Source organism: Ursus americanus, unplaced genomic scaffold (genome assembly GCF_024610735.1).
Source record: "Ursus americanus isolate L20-20 unplaced genomic scaffold, mUrsAme1.1.p SCAF_169, whole genome shotgun sequence".
In the NCBI taxonomy this organism is placed as follows: Eukaryota; Metazoa; Chordata; class Mammalia; order Carnivora; family Ursidae; genus Ursus; species Ursus americanus.
Genome location: NW_028273751.1, coordinates 80,001 through 86,762, shown reverse-complemented (window position 1 = coordinate 86,762; position 6,762 = coordinate 80,001). Strand labels below are relative to the sequence as shown.

The 6,762-nt window shown below is 56.7% G+C and overlaps 1 long non-coding RNA gene across 1 annotated transcript in view; it reads left to right on the top strand.

The window, feature by feature from the left end:
- The first annotated feature begins 4,531 nt into the window (after positions 1-4,531).
- Positions 4,532-6,762, top strand: part of LOC148106634 (uncharacterized) — a 16,337-nt gene continuing 14,106 nt past the window's right edge. The window contains exon 1 of the long non-coding RNA XR_015723653.1: positions 4,532-4,683. This is a non-coding gene — a long non-coding RNA (uncharacterized LOC148106634). The remainder of the gene's footprint in view (positions 4,684-6,762) is intronic.

Below are 6,762 nucleotides of genomic sequence, written 5' to 3'. Positions count from 1 at the left end.
AGGGGGTGGTCGAAGAGGGTTTATTGACGTGGATTGTTCAGACCCTAATTCTCCCGGTCCCCTCCCCTTGTCTCTGGTGATGAAGAATGTCTGTCTTCTTCCTGGTTCCAGGGCAGGTACCTTTCACACGGGAGTTCGACCTCTTGCTCTCACGAAGAAAAGAAGGGTCAGAATATCCTTCCTGCAGCTGCTGTGTCTCCAGTGAGTTGAATTCAAAGTAAGCCATGTACCGATGAGGCACCTTTCAGGGGTGACACGTTCTGGTTTCCTTGAGGGCAGTCTGGGTAAGTGGCTCATTGGTCCTTGTTCCTCGGGAATCTCTCATCCCCTCTGTGGTTCCCGACAGCTGGCGGTGTCTTGCTCCTGTCGTTCCTACCGTTCCTGACGGTCCTCCTCTGCAGCGGCAGTGTTCCTCAGCATGGGCTCCTTAGGCTGGGTGTTAAAATGTGAAGTGTCCCCCCCACCCCCACCCCCACCCCGCTGTCCCTAGTTCGACCCTGGGCCCTACAGAGTCTATTGTTGCTACGGTGTTTCTCTGTGTTTAATCGCCTCTGGGTGATCGCTTATGGACTTTCTGCTTATAAACCCCAGACTTCATGTCCATTCGGAATTAGAGATAAAACTGCCTAGCTGATTTTCTGACTCGGTAGCCTCGTGGACACGACCTATTCAAGGGGACCTAACCCTAATATCTTGGTCATCTTGGTCTTCTTCCTTGCCTTGGCCGTGCGCCAGACCTCCTATCTGAACGGATTGTACCGCTGTTCACCTGGTGACCCTGATCCAACCTCTGGGAGCGTTTCCTCATTTTGTTTCTCTCTGAGCCACAAGCCCCCCCCCCCAAATCCCCCAGGCCTCTGCGTGTCCTTTGTCACTTGGCCCTCTTGAGAGGGTGTTTCACAGAGCCTAGGTTTTTAATTTTGATGACTTCCCACCTCTCCGTGTCTTTTTCATGGATCATGCCTCTGGTGTCAAGTCTTAAACTCTCTTTGCCTGGCCCTAGTTCCTCAATTTTTCTCTTAGAGCTCCTCCCCCCCCCCCCCCCCCGGTGTGTTCCAGTTTTATGTTTCCCATGGCAGTGTGTGATCCATTTTGAGTTCACATTTGTGTGAGGGGTGAAGTGTGGCTGTTTAGGTCAAAGCTTGCTTGCTTGCTTTCCTTCTTTCTTTAATTTAAACACTTTTTTGGGGGGGGGGGACAAGCGGGGAGGAGGGTGTGTGTGTGTGTGTGTGTGTGTGTGTGTGTGTGTGTGTGTGAGAGAGAGAGAGAGAGAGAGAGAGAGAGAGAGAGAGAGAGAAGCAGACTCCCTGGTGAGCAGGGAGCCCCCGATGGGGGGGCTTGATCCCAGGACCCTTCGATCATGACCTGAGCCGAAGGCAGACGCTTAACCGACTGAGCCACCCGGGCGCCCCAGCTTTCTTGTTCCTTTGTCTGCCTGCCTGCCTGCGTGCTTGGTCTGTGGATGTCTGATTACCGTCCTCTGATGTCACGGGGAGGTGGGCCATCTTTCCTCCTTCGAGTGGCCTTTGAGCATTTGTCAAACCTCTGTTGGGCTTGGGCGTATCTGTTTGGGTATCTGTTCCGTGATAGCTCTTTGTCTGGCAACCTCACAGGTCTCTGTCGTCGCGTCTAGAAATAAGCATTAAGCCAGGGGCGACTTTATTTCCGAGTTTTGTTTTGTTTTCACTTGTTTTGTTTGAAATCACCGTAGCGATTTTAATTCCTTTTGCCCATCCGCTTGTTTATGTAATCTCCACTCCCATCCAGTGTGGTGCTGGAACTCACAACCCCTGCAGATCAAGAGTCGCAGTCGCGTGGTCCTCCGACTGACCGAGCCAGCCTGGTGCCCTGAAATATGTGTACTTGCAAAACAAATGTCAAGACGGCACCCACAAACTTTTTACCGCGAAACCGCCTTTGGATCGCCGCACTCTTGAGTTGAGGAAATACCAGTAAAGAACGTAGGTAGTTTAGCCCACTAAGGAAGAATCAACTTTAAAGGAAAACCTTCTTTTCAAGTGTCTGATGTTTGGTCAGTTCTCTCAACTCAGTAGATGTCCAGCCTTCAGAGTTACGGTATTTGCTTGATTTCTCTCTTGTCCGCGTTTCCTCATTTACTTTCGCAGTGCTCAGGATGTATGGTGTACAGAGAACAGTTTTCATCCGTGTGTGTGTGTGTGTGTGTGTGTGTGTGTGTGTGTGTGTGTGTGTGTGTCTGGTGGTGGCGGGGGGGGGGGGATGTTGTGACTGTGGGATCAGGGATTCACACAGGTAAGAAGAAGGCAAAGAGAAAGGCTTGGAAAGGAAACCATTAAAAGCCCATGTTCAAATGGTGAAGGTGAATGTAATAAGAGTTCCCTTTAATCAAAGGAAGTCTTGCTGGAGGTTGCTTCTGCCCTCTCCTCCCTGGATAGGAGGGTGAGGTTTTTTAAAGGTCCCTACGGGGCACAGAAAGCAGTAAAGCGCCATAGCACCTGGCTAGGATGCTGCTCTGCTGCCCTCTAATGTCGCATCCTCTGCTACTGTGGATGTTTTCCTCTGACTACTTCCTGTTTACAGGTGTTTATCTTTTTTTTTTCTTTCCATAATAAAGATTTTTATTTATTTGAGAAAGAGGGCGTGAGTGAGAGAGCACAAGCAGGGGGATCGGCAGAGGGAGGGAGAGAAGCAGACTCCCCACTGAGCAGGGAGCGTGATGGGGGGCTCTGTTCCAGGACCTTGGGACTATGACCCGAGCCAAAGGCAGCTGCCCAACCAACCGACTGCACCACCCAGGCGCCCCAAGACAGGTGTATGTCTTGGATGCTTAATGCTGCTCCGCGTCTGTGGTTTGTGTGTTTGTTTTTTAAAGCTTTCTAATTTTAAGTAATCTCTATGCCCATCCAGCGTGGTGCTGGAACTCACGACCCCTGCGGATCAAGAGTCACCCGGTCCTCCTCCGACAGAGCCAGTCAGGTGCCCTGAAATACGCGTACTTGAAAGACGAAAAAAGGAGGAAAAAAAAAAAAACAAACTTTTTTTCCTTTACACGCCAGAGGAAGTGCTACGCCTGGTTTTTCTTTTCTCCTTAATATCATGGAACATTTCATCATCAATTATTTACCTCTTCTCAAGCACCACCCACCCTCCCTTCCTCTCTTACCCCCCCCCCCCGCCCCCCCACCCTGTGTCCTAGTGTTGGAATGCGCGGATGTCCCGGAGCTGGATTTGTTTAGTGAATGGCTATTTTAACTCCCTTCCTCCCCATTCCGTGCCTCCTCCTCCCCCCCCGCCCCCCCCCCCACCGTGTGTTTCAGGGTTATGGTCACAGATGCTGAAACCGAGATATATGTGTGTGTGTGTGTATAATATATATTATATAATATTAAATATATCAAATATATTTAATAAATATATAATATATATTTATATATAATAAATATATTATTTATTTATATATTATATAAATAAAAATATAATAAATATATAATAAAATAAATATATAATATATTTAAACATATTAAATGTATTTAATAAAAATGTTAAATATAAATATATTAATATATAATATTATATATATATATATATATTTATTTAAATACTGATTGATTTATTTATTTGACAGGGAGAGAGAGACAGCCAGTGAGAGAGGGAGGGAACACAAGCAGGGGGAGTGGGAGAGGAAGAAGCAGGCTGCCATCGGAGGAGCCTGATGCGGGGCTCAATCCCAGAACGCCCGGATCATGCCCTGAGCCGAAGGCAGACGCTCAACGACTGAGCCACCCAGGCGGTTTCGGGGGAAACCGATATTCTTATCGCCACACCTGCCTTTGCACGGATGTTCCCCCATGCCTGTTTGTTGTCCTTGGATGTCATCGTGGTACACGCAGAGAGGGATTCAGTGTGCACCTTTCTGGGGGCGTGTGTCAATCACCCCCTTTCTGCCCTCCTGAGCTTTCTTCGTATGCTTGAGAGAGACTTCCTCCCCTTGAAATGATAGAAGAAAAATGGTTCAACCGTTGTTGTTCTAGGAGTACTCACACGGTCTCTGTTTTCCGTTCCCTGCCTGCCCCCCGAAATTTGTCTTAAGTCCTCCCAGAGGCCCAGGGCACCGCCCGTGTGCCGCTGTGGGAAGCCCGCGTAATGCCGGCCGGGCCTCTGGGGCCTGCCGGTGTCTGCGGGGAATTTTATTTTATTTTTTTAAGATTTTATTTATTTATTTCACAGAGAGAGAGAGAGAGAGAGAGAGAGAGAGAGAGAGAGAGACAGACAGGCAGGCAGGCAGACAGGCAGACAGACAGCGAGAGAGGGAACACAAGCAGGGGGAGCGGGAGAGGGAGAAGTAGGCTTCCCGGTGAGCAGGGAGCCCGACGGGGAGCTGGAAACCAGGACCCTGGGATCGTGACCCGAGCTGAAGGCAGACGCTTAGCGACTGAGCCACCCACGCGCGCCCCTTTGGGGAATTTTCCGCCCACGTCCGCTTCCGGCGGGGGCGTGCGTGCGTGGGCGTGCGTGCGTGCGTGGGCGTGAGCGCATGCGTACGCGCGTGTCCCGTGGCCAGCCGGCTCCCTTTCCGGCTGGAGCGGCCCAGACACGTTTTCCCAGTCTGCCCTGGGGTGCTGCAGCCGTGCCGCGCTGGTCGGGGGCTCCCGAGGCTGACGCCCCGGGTCCGCGCGCCCCACACCCTCCGCCCGCCCCTCCGAGGTGGGGCCGGGACAAGATCGGGTGGCCGGGCGGCCGGCTGTGCGCCTTCACGGGCCCGCGATCTGGATCTGTCTCGGTGTCCTTTGCGCCGGTTGTCGGGCGCCACCTGGCGGCCGCTTTTATATAGCGTCACCCTGCCAGAGCGTCGCCGATGTCAGTAAGGGATGGCATTTGGCTGCGGTCCCCAAGCCGGAGTTCCAGGAAGCCGGTGACACTAGCGTGATTGTCCCGCTCTCTCTGGGGTGTCGGCGCGCGATCGGCTCGCGGGAGATTGAACCTCCAGGCTTGTGAGGGTGTGACGCCGCCACCGCCTCGCTCCCTGAGAGGGGTGTGGGGGGTCGCCTGGACGGGTCGACCAGCACCCACCGGTGTCCCCTCCTCGGCCCGTGGGGGAATGGGAGCGGGTGTGTCCGGCGCCCGGACGCCATCCGGCCGGTGGCTCCGGTCGGTCGTCGGGCCTTCCGTGTCGCGCGGTTTTCTCCCGTGTCGCGCTCGAGCCTTGAGAGGAAGCCCGTGGATGGCGTGACGGGCCCGGCCACGGGGCACGCGTGGGGTTCCGGTCGTCTGACCCGATTTTCTTACCAAGCTTTCCGAGGCTCGCTGCGGAGGTGGGGACCGGAGGGGACCGGAACGGACCGGACCGGATCGGGTCGCGAGGGGAGGCACGGATATGGCGCCCCAGGGGCCCGGCCGCGATTCCCATTGCGGTCCGGCCGTCGGGGACGCCTCCGTGGTATCGCCCCCTCCCCCCCCAGTCCCAACTGGGAGTCGGGGACCGGCATGGGACCGGCATGGGACAGGCGTGGGGCCGTCCTGAGGGCCGGGGAGGAGGGCGTCCACAGGTGCCTCCGCAGGACTTTGGGGATTTTTCTAAGTCCTGACGTGGGGACGACAGGCGGACTGGGGGAGGGCCTACCCGGCCCGCTCCACCTCCCGCGAGTCCCCCGTCGGTCCCGGCTGCCGCCACGCTCCCGGGGTCGACCAGATGGCCCTGGGGGCTCCAGGGGCCGGGGCTGATGGAACGGTGCTTGGGGCCGGTGGCCTGGCTACGGTCCCAGGAGGTCCCGGTGACTTGTGTCTAGGCCCCGGCAGTCGGCGTGGTGATTTTGTCACCTGAAATGAGCACTTTTTGTTGCCAGGTAGGTGCTGACACGCTGTGCTTTGGCGACTGTCGCCTTAGAGATGGGGACCTCTGGGCGTGTGCGGGGCGGGGGGGACCTCTGGGCTTGACCATGGTGCCAAGCCCGGCTGTGCCCTCGCTTACTTGAGCCGTCCGCGTGGGCCTGTGCGCCGGCTCGGGTGCCTCCAGATGGTCCAGGCCGTGGTGCCGCCTCCGGTCTCCAGCACCCGAGGGCGGTGTGGGCAGGCGGCGTGGGTGCTTTACCCCGTGCGCTCCCCACTGCGGGCACCTGGCTGCGGTCGTGACAACCCTTGTCCCGCAAGGCTCCGTGCCACGTGTCAGGCGTCCTCCTTCCTTGGGTTGTCCGGCTGCTCTCGCCCTGGGGTCGAGGGGTGCTGGCGAGGCTGAAAGCAGGTCCCTCTGGTTGCTGTCCTCGCCGGGCTTTCCCCCCCTCGGGACCTCCCTGGGCACATTCTGCCGATCGATGTGGTGATCTCGCGCTCTCCCGGGCCGGGCCTAAGCCGCGTCAGACGAGGGACGGACATTCATGGCGAATGGGACCGCTCTTCTCGTTCTGCCCGCGGGCCCTTCGCGCTCCTCCTCCTCCTCCGCCTGCTGTGGCGGTGCGGGGAGGGCGCGGGGGGGGGTGTGTGGACTCCGGCCCGACCCCGCCCTCCCACGTTCGGCCTCCCGGTGTCTGTGGGACCGGGGTCCTCTGACGCAGCGGACACTCTCGCTTGCCTTTCTTGGCTTCGTGTGGTGAGCGGCTCTCCCTGCCATGGGGAGGGCCGTCCCGACGCCGCGCTGCTCACCGCCTGGGCGTGCTGAGCGCGTTGCGCCTGGCCCTCCGTGGTGCCCCTGGAGCGCTCCAGGTTGTCTCAGGTGCCCGAGGCCGAGCGGTGGCGTCGTTTCCTGTTCCCAGCGACCCCCTCGGGTCACCGCTGTTGGTGGTGTAGTCC